The sequence below is a fragment of the Pseudophryne corroboree genome, chromosome 1 (genome assembly GCF_028390025.1).
Source record: "Pseudophryne corroboree isolate aPseCor3 chromosome 1, aPseCor3.hap2, whole genome shotgun sequence".
Taxonomy (NCBI): Eukaryota; Metazoa; Chordata; class Amphibia; order Anura; family Myobatrachidae; genus Pseudophryne; species Pseudophryne corroboree.
In genome coordinates, this window is record NC_086444.1 from 820,107,566 (window position 1) to 820,131,615 (window position 24,050).

At 43.4% G+C, this 24,050-nt stretch overlaps 1 protein-coding gene and 1 long non-coding RNA gene across 3 annotated transcripts in view; one reads left to right on the forward strand and one right to left on the reverse strand.

The window, feature by feature from the left end:
- Positions 1-24,050, forward strand: part of LOC134911241 (neuronal acetylcholine receptor subunit alpha-7-like) — a 416,671-nt gene that overhangs the window by 207,062 nt on the left and 185,559 nt on the right. The window lies entirely within an intron of this gene.
- LOC134911257 (uncharacterized) overlaps positions 1-24,050 on the reverse strand; it is a 94,773-nt gene that overhangs the window by 7,830 nt on the left and 62,893 nt on the right. The gene's annotated exons all lie outside the window — the stretch shown is intronic.

Consider the following 24,050-nt stretch of genomic DNA (forward strand, 5'->3'; position numbering starts at 1 on the left):
CATTGCGCCTCTTTTTTTCTTTGCGTCATGTGCTGTTTGGGGAGGGTTTTTTGGAAGGGACATCCTGCGTGACACTGCAGTGCCACTCCTAGATGGGCCCGGTGTTTGTGTCGGCCACTAGGGTCGCTTATCTTACTCACACAGCTACCTCATTGCGCCTCTTTTTTTCTTTGCGTCATGTGCTGTTTGGGGAGGGTTTTTTGGAAGGGACATCCTGCGTGACACTGCAGTGACACTCCTAGATGGGCCCGGTGTTTGTGTCGGCCACTAGGGTCGCTTATCTTACTCACACAGCTACCTCATTGCGCCTCTTTTTTTCTTTGCGTCATGTGCTGTTTGGGGAGGGTTTTTTGGAAGGGACATCCTGCGTGACACTGCAGTGCCACTCCTAGATGGGCCCGGTGTTTGTGTCGGCCACTAGGGTCGCTTAGCTTAGTCATCCAGCGACCTAGGTGCAAATTTTAGGACTAAAAATAATATTGTGAGGTGTGAGGTATTCAGAATAGACTGAAAATGAGTGTAAATTATGGTTTTTGAGGTTAATAATACTTTGGGATCAAAATGACCCCCAAATTCTATGATTTAAGCTGTTTTTTAGTGTTTTTTTAAAAAAACACCCGAATCCAAAACACACCCGAATCCGACAAAAAAAATTCGGTGAGGTTTTGCCAAAACGCGGTCGAACCCAAAACACGGCCGCGGAACCGAACCCAAAACCAAAACACAAAACCCGAAAAATTTCCGGCGCTCATCTCTAGTGTTTAGACACTGCGGCAACGGCAACTTGCACCCTAGCCCCCTTTATATTACTATAGCAGTACCTAGGGATGAGCGGGTTCAGTTCTCAGGATCCGTGTCTGACTCGGGTTTTCCCGCCAGACTTGGAAACCAGAACGAAGCAAGACATCATCATCCAGCGGGATTCTCATGGGTTTTGGATTCCATATAAGGAGTCGCGCTTCGCTGCCATTTTCACCCCAGTCCTGGAGATTGTAGCGAGAGCACATGTCTCCTCAGTGTCTGTGCAGGAAAGTGGTGTGGCACATGGGATGGCGAACTGCTCTTTTGTGTCATTCCAGTGCTGTCTTGTGATGCATCAGTCCAGTGGTGGTGTCTTGTTCTGCATCAGTACAGTCATAGTGGTGGTGTCCTGTGCTGCCATAAGTCCAGTGCTGCTATAAAAGTCCAGTCTATTGCAGTGGTGCTGTCTTGTGCTGCATCAGTCCAGTGGTGGTGCCCTGTGCTGCCATAAGTCCAGTGGTGCTGCTGTATAAGTCCAGTCCAGTGGTGCTGTGTTATGCTGCATCTGTCGAGTGGTGGTGTCCTGTGCTGCCATAAGTCCAGTGGTGATGTCCTGTGCTGCCATAAGTCCAGTGGTGCTGCTGTATAAGTCCAGTCCAGTGGTGCTGTGTTGTATTGCCTCAGTCCAGTGGTGGTGTCCTGTGCTGCCATAAGTCCAGTGGTGCTGCCATATAAGTCCTGTCCGGGGGTGCTGCCGTATAAGTCCAGTGGTGCTGGCATATAAGTCCAGGGGTACTGCCATATAAGTCCAGTCCAGTGGTATTGCAGTATAAGTCCAGTGGTACTGTCATATAAGTCCAGGGGTACTTCCGTATAAGTCCAGTGTACTGCCATATAAGTCCAGTCCAGTGGTGCTGCCGTATAAGTCAAGGGGTACTGCCATATAAGTCCAGGGGTTCTGCCATATAAGTCATGGGATACTGCCGTATAAGTACAGTCCAGTGGTACTGCCGTATAAGTCCAGTTGTGTTGCCGTATAAGTCCATTGGTTCTGCCGTATAAATCCAGTCCAGTGGTGCTGCCGTATAAGTCCAGGGGTACTGCTGTAAAAGTCCAGGGGTACTGCCATATAATTCAAGTCCAGTGGTGCTGCCGTATAAGTCTGGGGTACTGCTGTATAAGTCCAGTGGTGCTGCCGTATAAGTCCAGGGGTACTGCCGTATAAGTTGAGGGTACTGCCATATAAGTCCAGTCCAGTGGTGCTGCCGTATAAGTCCAGGGGTACTGCCGTATAAGTCCATGGGTACTGCCGTATAAGTCCAGTGATTCTGCCGTATAAGTCCAGTCCAGTTGTGCTGTCATATAAGTCCAGGGGTACTGCCGTATAAGTCCAGGGGTAGTGCCGTAAAGGTCCAGAGGTACTGCCATATAAATCCAGTCTAGTGGTGCTGCTGTATAAGTCCAGGGTTATTGCCATATAATGCCTCGATTCTCAAACCTAGCCTAAAAATGAGTAATTTCAATTTAAAAAATGAATTGAATAACAAACGTTTGATGGAAGATATCGACAGTATATTTCCTAATCAATTAACTCAATCATCTGTGGATCCCAACTGGGAAGATGATCTTTTCCAATTAAAGAGGACCTTACAAAAACGGATAAGAATCAATTGGGACCTTACTAGTTTGGAACAATATAACAAACAGAAAATCACACCAAGGGGCCTAAGGCCTAAACTCTTTCCCTCCTTTGAATTATGCACTGAGAATCTACGCAAGGAGTGGGAAACTAGCCTATTAAAATGTTCACAGGAATTAATGGCCATCCTTATAAAACACAACCATTTGAGATTAGAGGAATGTACCAATGAAATCGATCAAATTGGACTCAAATTGGAACAATGGGAACAAGATATGGGATTTCAAAATACATTTGGAAGGATTAAAAAGGAGCTGGAAACTTATGAGGATGTGATAATAGAGAGAAAAAAAATCTAAATTTTCTAGGGATAAGAGGGATTTCCTTACGGGGAGTATATTCAAGTGGACTCAGAACATCAAAAAACACTGAAATAAAAGAGATACACAGAGATCTGATCAGACACCCTCATCATCTGAGATAGAACCTTCTGACACTGAAGATATTGATACCAGAGAGATCTATAATCAGAGACGGGGTATTAACTCCCGGACTACAGCTTCCTCCTCATCAAACTCTTTTTTAGAGGATATCAGGGGTACCTTCCGTGGACGCCCCGACGAACCAAAATGAGGCGGGGCAAAAGGAAGAAGAGGAAGAGAGAGATGGAGGTCTCCCCAGCCACATCGATATCCATCCAGGCGGAGGAAATAAACAACCCCGCTTTATCAGCAACCAAACTTAAAATTATCAACTTGTCTTCCCATATACTGACTCCCGACCAGATTTCAGTCCTAGAAAATGGTCTCTCATTCTCGCCAACAAATGCATTTGATCCATTTAAATGGGAAACCAATCTGAGACTCTGGTCGAAAATTGTTACTAACCAAATATTTTAATCAAAGAAAGGGCGAAGTAACAACTACACCCACAGATGCATTATCACAACAGGATATAGAGGCAATTAGGATTCTGGAAGAATTGGCTGACGAACAGGTGGATCTTACTGAAGATCAAGATCCACAATACAAACGACCCACATGTAAAAAGAAATCCACATTTTTTCCGGGAGACCATATATGTCCAGAAATCAAAGTTTTTCTCAACCTGGTATCTCGGGATTTCGACAAATTATACCAAAAACAGAAATATCATCGGAAAATTGGTAATTTGACTCATTCACAGAAGCATGCCTTAAAACAAATTCGAAGCTGGGATGACATTCTAATCAAGCCTTCAGATAAAGGCGGGAATATTGTTATCTGGCCAACCAACCTTTATTTGAGGGAAGCCAGCCGTCAATTGAATGACACTTCCTGCTATAAAATCACTTTGTTTGACCCTACTCAAAATTTTCTTATAAAATATAAGAGAATAATTGACAGACAACTGCAATTGGGAATCAACACAAAAGGAGAATGGGAATACCTCGCCACGCCACACCCTCGAACACCAACCTTCTATTTACTGCCCAAAGTACATAAAAATGTCAAAAATCCTCCTGGAAGGCCCATTATATCAGGCAATGGGGGCCTTCTAGAGAAAGCTAGCTGCTTTCTGGATGTACATCTCAGACATCACGTTCTGACTCTTCCTTCTTACATCAAGGATACCACTGATGTATTAAAAAAGGTCCATGATGTACATTTGGAGGAATCATACCTATTGGTGAGCCTCGATGTTGAGGCTCTGTACACCTCCATAAAACATGATTTGGGGGTTATGGCAGTAAGATACTTTATCAGTAGAAGGAATAGGTGACTTTCAGGAATTTTTGTTGGAACTTTTGGAGTTTGTATTACATCACAACTACTTCATGTTCAATAACTGTTTCCATATCCAATTAAGGGGTACCGCAATGGGGGCAGCTTGTGCCCCCACGTATGCAAACCTGTTCCTGGGCTGGTGGGAGCGAGAATTTGTCTTTAATGACAATCAAGAACACTACACCAATCACATCATCACATGGATGCGTTTCATAGATGATATTTTCATGATATGGGACGGCCCTGAAACCAAATTGGAAGAATACATCCAAACTCTTAACAACAATGACATCAATTTGAAATTCACCTATACCAGCAGCCGAGTGAGCATCTCCTTTTTAGATCTTAGGATTTATCGAGATGATAACAACAAGATTGCTACAGAGATCTTTAGGAAAGAAACATCGACCAACAGTCTTCTCCACTCCTCGAGTGCACACTTTCCGCCGACTATTAGGAATATCCCTAAGGGTGAATTCCTTCGGCTCAAACGGAACTGTTCTGATGAACAAAGCTTCCGATCAAAGTGTGTAGAACTAAGTAGTCGACTCAAGGAACGTGGTTATAGTAATCGTTTGATTAAGAAAGCCCAATATGATGTGAGTAAGGTACAACGCGAATCCTTGATATTTCTGGATAAAAAGAATCCAGATTCAAAAAAAGCAGGGGTGATGAGATTCATAGGTGATTTCTGTGGAAGCTGAAAAGAAGCTAGCCAAATCCTACAAAATCATTGGCACATACTGCAAATGGATGATGACCTATCCGAACATATAGGTGATAAGATCAACATGAGTTGGCGACGAGCACCTAATCTTAGAGATCAATTGGTGAAGAGCCATTTCTCACAATCATCCAGACCTCGTACACCTTTAAAGGGCAGTTATCCTTGCGGAAACTGCAAGGCTTGCCCCCATATTCATAATCAAGCAGCTATTGTGGACAGATATAATCAATCCATCCAGATTAAGGATTACTTTAATTGTAAAACAGAAAATGTAATCTACTGTATTACATGTCCCTGTGACCTGAAATATGTGGGCATGACCTCACGTATGCTCAAAGTCAGAGCATTGGAACATGTGGGTAATGTCCGTAATGCCAGATCAGATGCATCCAAATTTAAGACCTTGACTACTGTTGCAAAACACTTCCTTCAGGCTCACAACAGTAGAAGTCAAGATCTACGAATCTTTGGCCTGGAACACCTTAAAATGGGCCTAAGAGGAGGAGATCTAATGAATAGATTACAGAAAAAAGAATCAGAGTGGATTTTCAAGTTACATTCTCTGATTCCACGAGGTTTGAATGAGAACATAAATTATAGTGTGTTTCTCGAGTAAACTTCTATTGACTTCAATGGTCCTGAGAGAGCGATATAGATACATTTTCTTATCAGTACATTTTGAATACTGATGTATGGTATGATTTTAATTTGAATCATATACTTTTCTGGTCCCCCAGACTTTATCTCCTTCTTCTATGTACACTTTATCCTCTTTGCACATTATTTACATTAACTTTTCATCACTCAGTAATTTCATTTAGTACACGTGATTTTGTTAATCATATAATTTGGTTCTCTCTTTTTTTACTCCAGCCCTTTACCTTGATCTTCTCCTCTCCCTTTCCTTATACTCACCCAGTCACATGCACACTTTCACACATAGTCCCTATCCTCAATAGTAACTTAATACTATCACACTTCTGCCTAGGCATATCAATATTTTCCAATATTTTAACCATATTTTACCCATATATACTTTTTCACGTCACTTTGTCATTGCTCATTTATAAGTAATTCACTAATACATTTTCAAAATTCCCTTTCATATTTACATTCATTGTTTTGGAATGATGCTAATTCACATGGTGTGTTCCAATAATTAATTAATAATACACAACTATATATGTAAAAATTTAAATAATTCTTAAAAAATTAAAAAATATGAAATTGATCTATTTACAGATGTGTATTGTGGAGATTTCTATCTATATAGACATGTATGTATTTGTCTCTATAGTCTTATTATTGAGCAGTTCCTTAATAATTAATTAATTTATTCTGATATTTATTTTGCAGTTACATATTTATGTAAACCAATGTCTATTGCACAAAATCCTTTTTACATTTATTTGTATATATATATATATATATATATATATGTTTGTGCTGCTCTATTTGAGTCAGATTTATTTACTCATCAAACCCTCTCTCTCCTGGCCTTTGGGCTTCATTATACTAAAAATTAGCTGGATTCACCTGTTAACATAATTATTATACTAATTTATTAATTAACTAAGGAGGATTCATTCCAGATTCATATACCAACTATATAGATAAAACTTAGCGTTAATTAAATCTACTGTTTTGGAATCATGAGGATTGCATACTGCTCATGAATTGAATAGACTTCATCCGATTAATTGGTTTGATTTTAGTAATCATTGTTCATTTGCACAACCCCCTATAAATTTACGGCTGGGCTTGTGGGATTGAGGCTCCCGTGAACAAGCCGAGCGGTGAAACGTACGTTGGGACTGATGTCATCAAAGGACGTCGTGCGGCTACGCCCCCCTCCTTGGTTCGGGCGGCCGCAGCACCTCGGCGGAGACGGCGCATGGTAGAGGCGAGTGAGGGAAAGTGAGAGCGGGCCGGGCCGGAGCAGCGGAGGAGACTGACAAACGCCGGCATCCAAATTGGTTTGGAGCGGCGACTGGTAATATGTTGTCTGTCACTTTGTAATTACTTATCCACGGCTGCATTTGCCTTGTTTCCCCCTCCCTCCTCCCATAGCGCACGTCAATATTTGAGGACTAATAGGGATTTTTATATATATCCCTCTGCAGGATTAATATTCAAACATATTAACGTACATATCTAGTATTCTTTCTAGTTTAGAATATCTTCCTGCCGTCCTTATATAATGAAATAAAATGAAATAATTAATGAGGTGCATTGCTACATTTGATATATATGTTGCACTTTCTTTTTCTGTAGAAAGTACTATTCTATGATTGCTTATATCAGTAAACTAATGTGTCAGAATCTTTACAGACCTAATTTATAGCTGTGCTAGAAGAGGATAATGATTTTTTTGAATTAATTAGTATAATAATGTCTGATGATATACCTTCTGCAACACTGTGCTATTCAATGAATATAATCAATGATATATATATATGTGGATACCCTATTGTTGAATTGATATAGGTTTAGTTCACTGACCAATGAATCTTTGAATTGATTCTGCAGACTTATTGCTTGAAGATTTTTTCTGCAACATTGTTTCATTTTTAATATTCCTATGTGAGAGACCAGGGTCTTTTTTGTTATTAATGATCCATTATCCAAATGTGTTCTAGGTGAATATGATCTTGTCTATCTCCACAGATTTTGCTACTTCTGTCTGATTATTTAATTGGAATTACCATTGTATGCTGATTGATCAATGCTTAGGATATATAATTGAACCAAAGTGTGTGAACTTTAGTTGGTTCTTCATTCAGAAATATCAGCCTATTCATTGCTGTTCTTGTGCATACCCGTCTAGTAAACTCAGAGGTGATCAGTTATATATGAAATTGGGATGTTTTTTGAATGAATTAATACAATCAAGTTGCCCAGTATTGATTATCCCCATACTCTATTTTGAGCTGTACCTCTTTCTATCACTCTCTCATCTGGCTGACAGCAGTGCTAGCAAGGGCCTCGCCCTTTTCAGCGTACACTTTGCTGTCACAACAGAAAGCAGAAGTGGTTCCTTCTTTTTTTCTGTCTTATATTTAAAGTGGAAAAAAGACTATTGTGACATTCAATATATTCCACTTTAAGACAGGTGATGGCTCTCTTTTCCAACACTCTCTCATCTAGAAAAGCCTGGGGCCAATTTATCTAGTGACGTGTAGCAGGCAGAGTACAGACAGCAGAAGCGGGTTCTTTCTTCCTTCATATATCATCTTTACTATTCAAGGTCGTACTATCCTGAAAGTAGCCCAATCTTCTATCTTGGAAGCTGATAGGATAGACCTGGCTAGTACTTTGAAGGGGGACTACTTAGGAATACCAGGCACTGTGGATATCACCAAGATGATCACCTATATTTCCATTTGAAAAACACTGGTGGAGCAGTCCTATGCTGCTCACTCTCACTATTTTTATTCATACTTCACCCTCTTATCTCTTATTTAGAAATTAAGATAGAGATTCTAATCACATTGGACCGCACAGGTCAATATTTTAAGGGAACAGAATAAATGTTAAGTTTTAGATTATTCATTATCACATCATCTCATTGTATACTGTTTTGATTGATTGTTATTATTTACAAATAAGAGTGCTCCCAAAAAGGATTTATTTTTTTCATATATGTGTTATTGCCATATAAGTCATGGGGTACTGCTGTAAAAGTCCAGTGGTACTGCCGTATAGGTCCAGAGGTACTGCCATATAAGTCCAGTCCAGTGGTGCTGCCATATAAGTCCAGGGGTACTGCTGTAAAAGTCCAGGGGTACTGCTGTATAGGTCCTGGGGTACTGCCATATAAGTCCAGTCCAGTGGTGCTGCCGTATAAGTCCAGGGGTACTGCTGTATAAGTCCAGGGGTGCTGCTGTGTAAGTCCAGTGGTGCTGCCATATAAATCCAGGGGTACTGCCGTATAAATTGAGGGTACTGCCATATAAGTCCAGTCCAGTCCAGTGGTGCTGCTGTATTAGTCCAGGGGTACTGCCGTATTCAGATGGGTCCACCTTTATCTTGGCCTTTAATAGGATTAACTGAGCCAGGGCAGTCGGACTTAATCCTCTGCTGTAATGACTTAATCCCCTGATGTATTGTTCTCTGTATTGTATTGTAGCTGAGAACAATAGATGAAGGGTTTATGTTAATAATCCATGGTGTGCCTAGGCGCAGCAAAGAAGCCAAGATGAGCGTGGAACCATCTGTAAATCCAGGGGTACTGCCATATAAGTCCTGTACAGTGGTACTGCTGTATAAATCCAGTGGTACTGCCGTATAAGTCCAGTCCAGTGGTGTTGCCATATAAGTCATGGGGTAATGCCGTATAAATTCAGTCCAGTGGTGTTAATAAACCATGGTGTGCCTAGGTGTAGCAAAGAAGCCAAGATGAGCGTGGACCCATCTGTAAGTCCAGGGGTACTGCTATATAAGTCCAGTCCAGTGGTGCTGCCATATGAGTCCAGTGGTGCTGCAGTATAAGTCCAGGGGTACTGCCATATAAGTCCAGGGGTACTGCCTTAAATCCAGTCCAGTGGTATGCCATATAAATCCAGGGATATTGCTGTATAAATCCAGTCCAGTGGTACTGCCATATAATTCCAGTGGTGCTGCCGTATAAGTACAGGGGTACTGCTGTATAAGTCCAGAAGTACTGCTGTATAAGTGCAGGGGTACTGCCGTGTAAGTCCAGTCCAGTGGGGCTGCCATATAAGTCCAGGGGTACTGCTGTATAACTCCAGTCCAGTGGTGCTGCTGCATAAGTCCAGGGATACTGCTATATAAGTCCAGCAGTGCTGCTGTATAAGTCCAAGGGGTACTGCCGTATAAATCCAGGGGTACTGCCTTAAATCCAGTACAATGGTATGCCATATAAGTCCAGTGGTGCTGCCATATAAGTCATGGGGTACTGCTGTATAAGTCCAGTCCAGTGGTGCTGCCATTAAAGTCCAGGTGTACTGCCGTATAAGTCCAATCCAGTGGTACTGTCGTACAAGTCCAGTGGTTCTGCCGTATAAGTCCAATCCAGTGAAACTGCCATATATATCCAGTGGTGCTGCCGTATAAATCCAGGTGTACTGCCATATAAGTACAGTCCAGTGGTGCTGCCGTATAAGTCATGGGGTACTGCCGTATGAGTCCAGTCCACTGGTGCTGCCATATAAGTCTAGGGGTACTGTTGTATACTGTAAGTCCAGGAGTACTGCCATAAAAGTCCTGTACAGTGGTACTGTCATATAAATCCAGTGGTGCTGCTATATAAGTCCAGGGGTACTGCCATATAAGTCCAGTCCAGTGGTGCTGCCGTATAAGTCCAGGGGTAATGCCGTATAAGTCCAGGGGTACTGCCGTATAAGTCCAGTTGAGTGGTGCTGCCGTATAAGTCCAGGGGTACTGCTGTATAAGTTCTGTCCAGTGATGCTGCTGTATAAGTCCACGGGTACTGCCGTATAAGTCCAAGGGTACTGCCGTATAATTCCAGTCCAGTGTTACTGCCGTATAAGTCCAGTGGTGCTGCCGTATAAGTCCAGGAGTACTGCTGTATAAGTCCAGTCCATTGGTACTGCCGTATAAGTCCAGTAGTGCTGCCGTATAAGTCCAGAGGTACTGCTATGTAAGTCCAGTCCAGTGGTGCTGCCATATAAATCCAGTGGTGCTGCCATAGAAGTCCAGGGGTACTGCCATATAAGTCCAGGGGTACTGCTGTATAAGTCCAGTCCAGTGGTGCTGCCGTATAAGTCCAGGGGTACTGTCGTATAACTCCAGTCCAGTGGTGCTGCCATATAAGTCCAGGGGTGCTGCCATATACGTCCAGTGGTGCTGCCATATAAATCATGGGGTACTGCCATATAAGTCCAAGGGTACTGCCGTATAAGTCCAGCGGTGCTGCTGTACAAGTCCAGGGGTACTGCTGTATAAATCCTGGGGTACTGATGTATAAATCCTGGGGTACTGCCATATATGTCCAGTCCAGTGGTATGCCGTATAAGTCCAGTGGTGCTGCCATATAAGTCCAGGCGTACTTCTGTATAAATCCAGTCCAGTGGTGCTGCCATATACGTCCAGGGGTAATGCTGTATATGTCCAGGGGTACTGCTGTATAAGTCCAGTCCAGCGGTGCTGCCATATAAGTCATGGGGTACTGCCATATAAGTCCTGGAGTACTGCTGTATAAGTCCAATCCATTGGTACTTCCGTATAAGTCCAGGGGTACTGTCTTATAAGTCCAGTCCAGTGGTATTACCGTATAAGTCTAGTGGTGCTGCTGAATAAGTCCAGGGGTACTGCCGTATAAGTCCAGTGGTACTAAGTCCAGTGGTGCTGCCGTATAAGTCCAGGTGTACTGCTGTATAAGTCCAGTCCAGTGGTGCTGCCGTATAAGTCCAGGGGTACTGCCGTATAAGTCATGAGGTACTGCTGTGTAAGTCCAGGAGTACTGCCGTATAAGTCCAGTTCAGTGAAAAACAGGGGGTGTAATCCTTATTGGCGCTTCTAGTTGATCGACTGCTGCCTTCTCAGTCCCACGGTGGCCTTATCCCAGGAAGCCCAGAAAATAGAACAGAGAGAGTGGTGGTGGTGTGGGCTAGATGGCGCTATCGCTCAAGCGGTGATGGTAAAGGTGAGAGTGCTAAAAAAATAAATACTTAACTTTGCCGTTTCCAAATGGAAAGTCAAGGATGTTCTGTGTCCAATATTTGTTGAAAGACTCGCCGTATTCAAAGATAAGGGAAATAGAGCAGAGGTAGGCAATGTGTGATATCGTCATAAACAAGGAAAAATGGATATAATTTTTAAATTTTTCAATTTTTCAATGTGGGCTGGTGGGCTTCCCTAATGGATGTTCAGGGAATTGACGATCTTTTTGACTTAATTAATGAGAACACACCTGACTTACACAAAAGGCAGGTACAGTGAAGCCCATAAAGGTATCTTTTCAAAGTGTGGTGTTCTCTTTATCTGTAAATGGTTGATGATAAAAGTTTGAAATGGTGTATCCTAGTATAAGAAGGGGGCGTACCTAACACTCACGTGAAAGGTAGTAGGTGTCCTCATATAGCGGTTTCTTTCGGAGGCTTCGTACAAAAGGGCTTTTTCCTGGCGGTTGTGCTTGCCCAAATATGCAAAAATTGAAAAGAATACACAGTGTGCAGTGTCGTCGTATTGCAAGGAGAAAAAAGTACTGTTATATACCCCTAAGAGCAGTGTAACTAAAACTTAATAATTGGTGTCCTTCTATGAGGGAAATAGAACTATAGGGTTCCTATGGACACACCTGACTTACATGAAGGCAGGTGTCTGGACGTTCACAAAGGTATCTTTCGTGAAACGCTGGATTAAGAAATGATAGAAAATCCAGCATTTCACGAAAGATACCTTTATGAACGTCCAGACACCTGCCTTCATGTAAGTCAGGTGTGTCCATAGGAACCCTATAGTTCTATTTCCCTCATAGAAGGACACCAATTATTAAGTTTTAGGTACACTGCTCTTAGGGGTATATAACAGTACTTTTTTCTCCTTGCAATACGACGACACTGCACACTGTGTATTCTTTTCATTTTTTGCATATTTGGGCAAGCACAACCGCCAGGAAAAAGCCCTTTTGTACGAAGCCTCCGAAAGAAACCGCTATATGAGGACACCTACTACCTTTCACGTGAGTGTTAGGTATGCCCCCTTCTTATACTAGGATACACCATTTCAAACTTTTATCATCAACCATTTACAGATAAAGAGAACACCACACTTTGAAAAGATACCTTTATGGGCTTCACTGTACCTGCTTTTTGTGTAAGTCAGGTGTGTTCTCATTAATTAAGTCAAAAAGATCGTCAATTCCCTGAACATCCATTAGGGAAGCCCACCAGCCCACATTGAAAAATTGAAAAATTGAAAAATTATATCCATTTTTCCTTGTTTATGACGATATCACACATTGCCTACCTCTGCTCTATTTCCCTTATCTTTGAATACGGCGAGTCTTTCAACAAATATTGGACACAGAACATCCTTGACTTTCCATTTGGAAACGGCAAAGTTAAGTATTTATTTTTTTAGCACTCTCACCTTTACCATCACTGCTTGAGCGATAGCGCCATCTAGCCCACACCACCACCACTCTCCAAGTCCAGTTCAGTGGTCGTGCCGTATAAGTCCAAGGGTACTGTCGTATAACTCCAGTCCAGTGGTGCTGCCGTATAAGTCCAGGGGAACTGCTGTATAACTCCACCAATATTGTGCGTGCATTACATCTGGGCAAATTTCGGCACATTCCACATTCCAATTTCGGCACATTATTTTGCACATACAAATAATTTGGTGGTGCAGAATTACTTGAAAAAGACAGGGGCGTGCAGGAGATGCTCTCAGTGTTCTGAAAAATTGCGGGCCACTTTCGACATTCAGTCACTACGTGCCACTCATTGCACCTCTTTTTCTTCTTTGCATGATGTGCTGTTTGGGGCCTAGTTTTTAAAAGTGCCATCCTGTCTGACACTGCAGTGCCACTCTTAGATGGGCCCTGTGTTTGAGCCGCATGCTTGTGTCGCTTAGTTTAGTCAACCAGCGACCTCATTGCACCTCTTTTTTGTCTTTGCATCATGTGCTGTTTGGGGCCTAGTTTTTAAAGTGCCATCCTGTCTGACACTGCAGTGCCACTCCTAAATGGGCCAAGTGTTTGTGCCACCCACTTGTGTCGCTTAGCTTAGTCATCCAGCTACCTCATTGCACCTCTTTTTCTTCTTTGCATGATGTGCTGTTTGGGGCCTACTTTTTAAAACTGCCATCCTGTCTGCCACTGCAGTGCCACTCCTAGATGGGCCAGGAGTTTGTGCCACACACTTGTGTCGCTTAGCTTAGTCACCCAACGACCTCATTGCACCTCTTTTTTTTTTTTTTTTTGCATTATGTGCTCTTTGTGGCCTAGTTTTTAAAAGTGCCATCCTGTCTGACACTGCAATGCCACCCCTAGATAGGCCAGGTGTTTGTGCTGCCCACTTGTGTCGCTTAGCTTAGTCATCCAGCTACCTTATTGCACCTCTTTTTCTTCTTTGCATGATGTGCTGTTTGGGGCCTAGTTTTTAAAAGTGCCATCCTGTCTGACACTGCAGTGCCACTCTTAGATGGGCCCTGTGTTTGTGCCGCACGCTTGTGTCGCTTAGTTTAGTCAACCAGCGACCTCATTGCACCTCTTTTTTTGTCTTTGCATCATGTGCTGTTTGGGGCCTAGTTTTTAAAGTGCCATCCTGTCTGACACTGCAGTGCCACTCCTAAATGGGCCAAGTGTTTGTGCCACCCACTTGTGTCGCTTAGCTTAGTCATCCAGCTACCTCATTGCACCTCTTTTTCTTCTTTGCATGATGTGCTGTTTGGGGCCTACTTTTTAAAACTGCCATCCTGTCTGCCACTGCAGTGCCACTCCTAGATGGGCCAGGAGTTTGTGCCACACACTTGTGTCGCTTAGCTTAGTCACCCAACGACCTCATTGCACCTCTTTTTTTTTTTTTTTTGCATTATGTGCTCTTTGTGGCCTAGTTTTTAAAAGTGCCATCCTGTCTGACACTGCAATGCCACCCCTAGATAGGCCAGGTGTTTGTGCTGCCCACTTGTGTCGCTTAGCTTAGTCATCCAGCTACCTTATTGCACCTCTTTTTCTTCTTTGCATGATGTGCTGTTTGGGGCCTAGTTTTTAAAAGTGCCATCCTGTCTGACACTGCAGTGCCACTCTTAGATGGGCCCTGTGTTTGTGCCGCACGCTTGTGTTGCTTAGTTTAGTCAACCAGCGACCTCATTGTACCTCTTTTTTGTCTTTGCATCATGTGCTGTTTGGGGCCTAGTTTTTAAAGTGCCATCCTGTCTGACACTGCAGTGCCACTCCTAAATGGGCCAAGTGTTTGTGCCACCCACTTGTGTCGCTTAGCTTAGTCATCCAGCTACCTCATTGCACCTCTTTTTCTTCTTTGCATGATGTGCTGTTTGGGGCCTACTTTTTAAAACTGCCATCCTGTCTGCCACTGCAGTGCCACTCCTAGATGGGCCAGGAGTTTGTGCCACACACTTGTGTCGCTTAGCTTAGTCACCCAACGACCTCATTGCACCTCTTTTTTTTTTTGCATTATGTGCTCTTTGTGGCCTAGTTTTTAAAAGTGCCATCCTGTCTGACACTGCAATGCCACCCCTAGATAGGCCAGGTGTTTGTGCTGCCCACTTGTGTCGCTTAGCTTAGTCATCCAGCTACCTTATTGCACCTCTTTTTCTTCTTTGCATGATGTGCTGTTTGGGGCCTAGTTTTTAAAAGTGGCATCCTGTCTGACACTGCAGTGCCACTCTTAGATGGGCCCTGTGTTTGTGCCGCACGCTTGTGTCGCTTAGTTTAGTCAACCAGTGACCTCATTGCACCTCTTTTTTGTCTTTGCATCATGTGCTGTTTGGGGCCTAGTTTTTAAAGTGCCATCCTGTCTGACACTGCAGTGCCACTCCTAAATGGGCCAAGTGTTTGTGCCACCCACTTGTGTCGCTTAGCTTAGTCATCCAGCTACCTCATTGCACCTCTTTTTCTTCTTTGCATGATGTGCTGTTTGGGGCCTACTTTTTAAAACTGCCATCCTGTCTGCCACTGCAGTGCCACTCCTAGATGGGCCAGGAGTTTGTGCCACACACTTGTGTCGCTTAGCTTAGTCATCCAGCTACCTCATTGCACCTCTTTTTCTTCTTTGCATGATGTGCTGTTTGGGGCCTACTTTTTAAAACTGCCATCCTGTCTGCCACTGCAGTGCCACTCCTAGATGGGCCAGGAGTTTGTGCCACACACTTGTGTCGCTTAGCTTAGTCACCCAACGACCTCATTGCACCTCTTTTTTTTTTTTTTTTGGCATTATGTGCTCTTTGTGGCCTAGTTTTTAAAAGTGCCATCCTGTCTGACACTGCAATGCCACTCCTAGATAGGCCAGGTGTTTGTGCTGCCCACTTGTGTCGCTTAGCTTAGTCATCCAGCTACCTTATTGCACCTCTTTTTCTTCTTTGCATGATGTGCTGTTTTGGGCCTAGTTTTTAAAAGTGCCATCCTGTCTGATACTGCAGTGCCACTCTTAGATGGGCCCTGTGTTTGTGCCGCACGCTTGTGTCGCTTAGTTTAGTCAACCAGCGACCTCATTGTACCTCTTTTTTGTCTTTGCATCATGTGCTGTTTGGGGCCTAGTTTTTAAAGTGCCATCCTGTCTGACACTGCAGTGCCACTCCTAAATGGGCCAAGTGTTTGTGCCACCCACTTGTGTCGCTTAGCTTAGTCATCCAGCTACCTCATTGCACCTCTTTTTCTTCTTTGCATGATGTGCTGTTTGGGGCCTACTTTTTAAAACTGCCATCCTGTCTGCCACTGCAGTGCCACTCCTAGATGGGCCAGGAGTTTGTGCCACACACTTGTGTCGCTTAGCTTAGTCACCCAACGACCTCATTGCACCTATTTTTTTTTTTTGGCATTATGTGCTCTTTGTGGCCTAGTTTTTAAAAGTGCCATCCTGTCTGACACTGCAATGCCACTCCTAGATAGGCCAGGTGTTTGTGCTGCCCACTTGTGTCGCTTAGCTTAGTCATCCAGCTACCTTATTGCACCTCTTTTTCTTCTTTGCATGATGTGCTGTTTGGGGCCTAGTTTTTAAAAGTGCCATCCTGTCTGACACTGCAGTGCCACTCTTAGATGGGCCCTGTGTTTGTGCCGCACGCTTGTGTCGCTTAGTTTAGTCAACCAGCGACCTCATTGTACCTCTTTTTTGTCTTTGCATCATGTGCTGTTTGGGGCCTAGTTTTTAAAGTGCCATCCTGTCTGACACTGCAGTGCCACTCCTAAATGGGCCAAGTGTTTGTGCCACCCACTTGTGTCGCTTAGCTTAGTCATCCAGCTACCTCATTGCACCTCTTTTTCTTCTTTGCATGATGTGCTGTTTGGGGCCTACTTTTTAAAACTGCCATCCTGTCTGCCACTGCAGTGCCACTCCTAGATGGGCCAGGAGTTTGTGCCACACACTTGTGTCGCTTAGCTTAGTCACCCAACGACCTCATTGCACCTCTTTTTTTTTTTTTGCATTATGTGCTCTTTGTGGCCTAGTTTTTAAAAGTGCCATCCTGTCTGACACTGCAATGCCACTCCTAGATAGGCCAGGTGTTTGTGCTGCCCACTTGTGTCGCTTAGCTTAGTCATCCAGCTACCTTATTGCACCTCTTTTTCTTCTTTGCATGATGTGCTGTTTGGGGCCTAGTTTTTAAAAGTGCCATCCTGTCTGACACTGCAGTGCCACTCTTAGATGGGCCCTGTGTTTGTGCCGCACGCTTGTGTCGCTTAGTTTAGTCAACCAGCGACCTCATTGTACCTCTTTTTTGTCTTTGCATCATGTGCTGTTTGGGGCCTAGTTTTTAAAGTGCCATCATGTCTGACACTGCAGTGCCACTCCTAAATGGGCCAAGTGTTTGTGCCACCCACTTGTGTCGCTTAGCTTAGTCATCCAGCTACCTCATTGCACCTCTTTTTCTTCTTTGCATGATGTGCTGTTTGGGGCCTACTTTTTAAAACTGCCATCCTGTCTGCCACTGCAGTGCCACTCCTAGATGGGCCAGGAGTTTGTGCCACACACTTGTGTCGCTTAGCTTAGTCACCCAACGACCTTATTGCACCTCTTTTTTTATTTTTGCATTAAGTGCTCTTTGTTTGCCATCCTGTCTGACACTGCAATGCCACTCCTAGATAGGCCAGGTGTTTGTGCTGCCCACTTGTGTCGCTTAGCTTAGTCATCCAGCTACCTTATTGTACCTCTTTTTCTTCTTTGCATGATGTGCTGTTTGGGGCCTAGTTTTAAAAGTGCCATCTTGTCTGACACTGCAGTGCCACTCCTAGATGGACCAGGTGTTTGTGCCGCTCACTTGTGTCGCTTAGCTTAGTCATCCAGCTACCTCATTGCACCTTTTTTTCTTCTTTGCATGATGTGCTGTTTCGGGTCTACTTTTTAAAAAACTGCCATCCTGTCTGACACTGCAGTGCCACTCCTAGATGGGCCAGGTGTTTGTGCCGCACACTTGTGTCGCATAGTTTAGTCACCCAGTGACCTCATTGCACCATTTTTTTCTTTGCATTATGTGCTCTTTGGGGCCTAGTTTTTAAAGTGCCATCGTGTCTGACATTGCAGTGCCACTCCTAGATGGGCCAGGTGTTTGTGCCGCCCACATGTGTCACTTAGGTTAGTCATCCATCTACCTCATTGCACCTCTTTTTATTCTTTGCACGATGTGCTGTTTGGGGCCTAGTTTTTAAATCTGCCATCCTGTCTGCCACTGCAGTGCCACTCCTAGATGGGCCCGGTGTTTGTGACGCCCACTTGTGTTGCTTAGCTTAGTCATCCAGTGACCTTGGTGCAACCTTTTGGCCTAAAAACAATATTGTGAGGTGTGAGGTGTTCAGAATAGACTGGAAATGAGTGGAAATGAATGTTATTGAGGTTAGTAATACCGTAGGATCAAAATTACCCCCAAAATCTGTTTTTATGGGTTTTTAAAAAAAATCATCCAGATCCAAAACCAAAACCCGAAAGGGTGGTTTTGGCAAAACCAATCCAGTTCCATAACACGAGTGGGGATCCAGATCCAAAACCAAAACACAAAACACAAAAAGTACCAGCAGCACATCTCTAGCAGTAACCAAAACACAACAATTTGATAAAAATCCACAATGAATTATGATATGTTGGTAGATCTGAAGGATTATTTTAGTAGCTTTACTTCATATGAAATATGTAAACAATGAAAGCATATTGTAGAATCCGGGTGTGGCATGCATGACCGCCAGTCAGTATACTGACGCCGGGATCCCAGCAGCGGATTCCCAAGGGGGGCGGGGGGAGTGTAACAAGCTCGTCACGCTGCAGAGTCCGTGGCGACTTGCAGTTGGCACAGGTTCTATTCCCACTCTATGGGCATCGTGGACACCCATGAGTGGGAAAAGTCCCTGTTGGTCGGCATGCCGACCATCGGCATTGTGAGGGGGGCAGGATGTAGGGGGGGTTATGTGACCGTCGGTCTCCTGACCGCCGGTCACATGACTACATCTCGTAGAATCCAAATGATTTAAGTAGTCTAAGTAATCTTACAAGTAAAAAAAAAAAGCCAAAGGAATTGATAAATACAAATTTGCACTGTATGCAATCAGAATATGTCCAGCATAAACAGATTAAAAAGTTAGACCAATTATTGAAACGTTCCTAATAGAAAATATGTTTGATTCTCCAAACACATGGGGGTGAATTTACTAAAGCTTCTTAAACAGATGCTGTCTATCATTGTCTAAAAGGCAATATAGATATGATAGACAGCGTCTGATTGGTTGCTATGGGCAACATCAACAATTCTCTGTTTTAGAAGCTTTAGTAAATTTACTCCATAGGGCCTGATTCTGAGTCGAGTGCAAAATGTCTGTATTTGAGTGATGCATCTAGAGCCAGATTTACAACCTTATGCTTGTGTGAGACTGCAGTACATTGATAATGTGAGGATCTGTATGGCTTCAAGCAGGAATCTGCACCGCGCTCTGTTTTTCCACCAACAGTCACAATCAACATCATTAGTATTGACCATATTTGCCTAAGTGTGGGAGACTCACAATTTTTCGGGTAGTCCTCCACACCCCCAGAAGAGGTGGATCTTGTGGGCAAGATGGGGAGATAATACCAGGAATTGCAGCACTGTAAATTAAGCAAAATCACATTTATCCCCATCCTTTCCACGCAGATTCGCTAATCATGACATTTTGCCATAACAGGATGGGGCCTAGTGACTAGATAGTCTGGATCCGCCCCCCAGAGTGGCCACATGCGTCTCCTCTCCGTGATTCTCCTGGACATTAGAAACTAAAAGTAAGCAAATATAGTTTTGGCACTTGGACCTGACCCATGCTGTGTGTAAGAGATCTGTAATTAACAGGCCTCCCCTGCTGTACGCCTGATTTAGAATAGCATGGATACTGTATCTAGCTAGACGCATATGACACTCCTACGAGACAGATTTCTGGTGAACAACTGTAGCGTTAACGCCTTGAAATGCCCATTTAACGCAAAGAGAGATACGGGCAAGTTCTGAGCGACTCAGATTTGCCAGGAGATACACTATAATTAGTACTCTGGGGTCTATTCATGTAGCAGAGAAAAGCCCTGTTTAGCGTTAAACAGGACTTTCCTCTGCCTAGTGCAATTCACAGAGCAGGTTACCGTGGAGAAGTCCCCAACGGCACCCCCGCTCTGTGCCTGAATCGCTCTGCTTTCCGCTTCTCCATGGAGTTCAGGGTCGCCATCTCAGGTTCCCCATCTCAGGATGGCGTAACCTGAACTGCAGTGCGGAGACAGCAGGGAAGTCTGCTCTCTGCTACCCCTTTCAGATCTCCAATGCCGGATCCCACCCGGGAATTGGAAACGTGTCCTTCCCGGGTGGGAACCGGCATTGGAGCCTCTGCGCTGGCTTTCCATATTGCCGGGTCGGTTGCCACAGCGGCGGGGGATGGGGGGAGCCGGCAGCTGGGACGGGGGGGATGAGCTCATCTCCGCGGCGCCTCTCCCTGTGTAGTAAATTGGTCCCGGGTAGCATCTACCCGGGAATCCATTTACTCTGCCACTGACCAGGTATCCAACCCGAGAATAACCCTTCATATTACCCAAGTTGAATTACCGGGTCAGACGACCGGGAATTCTCATGGGACCCTTTCACATCGCACACTGATCCGTGTCGGCCCAGCAATATGCTGGGTCGATACCGGGTTATTTTTGCAATGTGAAGGGGGTATGCTTGGCACCGTGCGCTGGCTTCGCCCCTGACCTCCCAGCAGCCACTGCGGCCTGCCTGAAGGTCAACAGACGGTTCATACACAGAGGGACCCGCCGGCGGACTGCCTGGGGAAGACCTCACAGCTGGACCACTGGATTCCGCAGCGCATGAGTTGCTACTTATTACAGCTAAACATCGCATAGAAGCAATGCGATGTATAGTGATAAGTAGCAATTAAGTTTTCATTTTCTTAATCAATAGACCTCATTGTCCATTATTCTGCGTGAATACTGGTATTAACATTTTGCTTTTAAGAGACATATCTAATGCACGTTATATACATGTAAACAGATTTAACAATAATAAAGATCATTGTACAATATGAAAGAGTATTCAATTCAGTCTTCAAAAATGTGTTTGACTTATATTGTGCTGCAGTATGCTTCTATTCTTATTCCTGTGATAGATGCCACAGCAGGGAATAGTTACTTTATCTATTTTATATGCATTATCTACTTTATCTGCATTGTAATCACAATTAGTAGCAATTGAGAAATGTTTCAATATATGTTTGCCTTGAGCAATTGCAAACACAGAAATACGTTTAAAAAACACAGATATAAGCATCTCTAAATACACCTAAATTCATACTAGGGACCTCATTCAGCAAGGATTGCAATTTCTGGCAAAAAGCAGTTGCTGCGATCAAATAGTTGCCACCCAGAAATGAAGGAAAAACGCCCATTGCAGAAATTGCGAATGCATCGCAATATGCGTGCCAATCGCAAAACCATACACAGTTACCTAAACATCGAAGATTTTTCCTATCTGGGTCAGGCAAGGTCATCCACAATTCTTGCGACACAAGAGACTGGAAGTGGTCATCGCTGATGTCAGAGGCCCTCCTTAAAAATGCCTGGGCACGCCTGCGTTTTTTTTAGACACACCCAGGTAACGTCAGGTTTCCACCCAGAAACGCCGGTTTCCTGTCAGACAAACAGCGGCTGCATTTGCAATTGCGATCTGTACACAATTTCTGTCGCTATTTCCCTTCACGCCTGCGCAAAGCGAATGCTACACATGCACAGTCGTTCGATAATCGGCCAGATTGCGTATCGCACATTTTGAAATCCTTACTGAATAAGGTCCTAAATCCATAAACTATAACAGGAGATACAGGGATGAGTTTTTATTGGATTACATAGAAACATAGAATTTGACGGCAGATAAGAACCACTTGGCCCATCTAGTCTGCCCCTTTTTTTTTATCCTTTAGGCAATCTCAACCCTTTTTTAACCTTAATTCTTTGTAAGGATATTCATATGCCTATCCCAAGCATGTTTAAATTGCTCTACAGTCTTAGCCTCTACCACCTCTGATGGGAGGCTACTCCACTTATCCACTACCCTTTCTGTGAAGTAATATTTCCTTAAATTTCCCCTGAACCTCACCCCCTCCAGTCTCAGTGCATGTCCTCGAGTTCTAATACTTCTCTTCCTTTGAAGAATGTTTCCTTCCTGAACTTTGTTAAGACCCTTGATATATTTGAACATTTCTATCATGTCCCCCTTTCCCTTCTCTCCTCTAAACTATACATGTTAAGATCTTTTAGCCTTTCCGGGTAAGTTTTGTGATGTAGGCCATGCACCATTTTAGTTGCCCTTCTTTGTACACTCTCTAATGTATTTAGATCCTTCTGGAGATATGGTCTCCAGAACTGGACACAGTATTCCAGGTGGGGCTGTACCAATGACCTATACAGTGGCATTATCACTTATTTTTTTCCTGCTACTGATTCCTCTCCCTATGCAACCAAGCATCTGACTTGCCTTTCTCATTGCTTTGTTGCATTGCTTTCCTGCCTTCAAGTCACTTGAAAGAGTGACTCCTAAAACCCTTTCCTCCTCAGTAGTTTCCATTATAGTACCCTTGATACTATATTTAGCCTTTGGGTTTTTGAGACCCAAGTGCATGATTTTGCATTTTTTTAGCATTAAACTGTAGTTGCCACATTCTTGACCATTTCTCAAGCCTACCTAGGTCATCATTTGTTTTACCCCTCCCGTTGTGTCTACCCTGTTGCATATCTTTGTATCATCTGCAAAAAGGCATACCTTCCCTTCAATACCATTTGCAATGTCACCAACAAAGATATTAAAGAGAACTGGACCAAGTACAGATCCCTGGGGTACTCCACTGGTAACATTTCCCTCCATAGATTGCACTCCATTAACTACAACTGTCTGTTTTCTATCCTGCAACCAGTTTCTTATCAATTTAACTGTTTTATAATCCACCACCACACTTTCAAGTTTATTTAGCAGTCTGCGATGTGGGACAGTGTCAAATGCCTTACTAAAGTCTAGATATGCTACATCTACAGCTCCCCCTTGATCTATTATTTTCGTCACAGAGTCAAAAAAGTCAATAAGATTTGTTTGGCATGATCTCCCACCAGTAAATCCATGCTGTTTTGGATCCTGTAAGTTGTTTGATTTAAGATATTCCACAACTATTTATTTTAATAGTTTTTCCATTACTTTCCCTACTACTGATGTAAGGCTTACTGGTCTGTAGTTACTTGCTTTTTCCTTGCTTCCACTTTTGTGCAGTGGAACTACATTTGCTCTTTTCCAGTCCTCTGGAATGGCACTTTTACTTAGAGACTGGTTAAATAATTCTGTTAAAGGTGTAACCAGCACATCTATTAGCTCTTTGGAGTATCCTTGGGTGTATCCCATCTGGTCCCATTGATTTATCCACTTTTAGTTTTGAAAGTTCTACTAGGACCTTCTCCTCTGTAAATGTACTTTCATCTACCATATTTTTATGAATGTCCTTGCAACTTAACGGTGGCCCCATCCCTTCTTCTGTAGTAAATACTGAGCAAAAATAATTATTTAGGTGATCTGCTATTGCCTTGTCTCCCTCCACCAAATGCTCACTCTCCGTCTTAAGTCTTATTATTCCTCCATTTGATTTTCTCCTTTCACTTATATACTTAAAAAAAAATTGCCCCCTTTATCTACTGACTGGGCCATTTTCTCCTCAGCTTCTGCCTTTGCATGTCTTATCACTTTCTTAGCATCCTTCCATCTGTCCAGATACACCTCTTTGTCGTTATTATTTTGAGTCTGTTTGTATTTCCTAAAAGCCATCTTTTTTGCTTTCACACTAGTTGATACTTCTTTTGTGAACCACACTGGTTTCCTTTTCCTGGTGCTTTTCCTAACCCTTTTGATACAAAGGTCTGTTGCACTTAGGATTGCACTTTTCAGTTTTTCCCATCTCTCCTGCACCCCTTCCAAGTTCCTCCAGTGAATCACTTAAACATCTCCCCATTTTTGCAAAGTCAGCATTTCTAAAATCCAA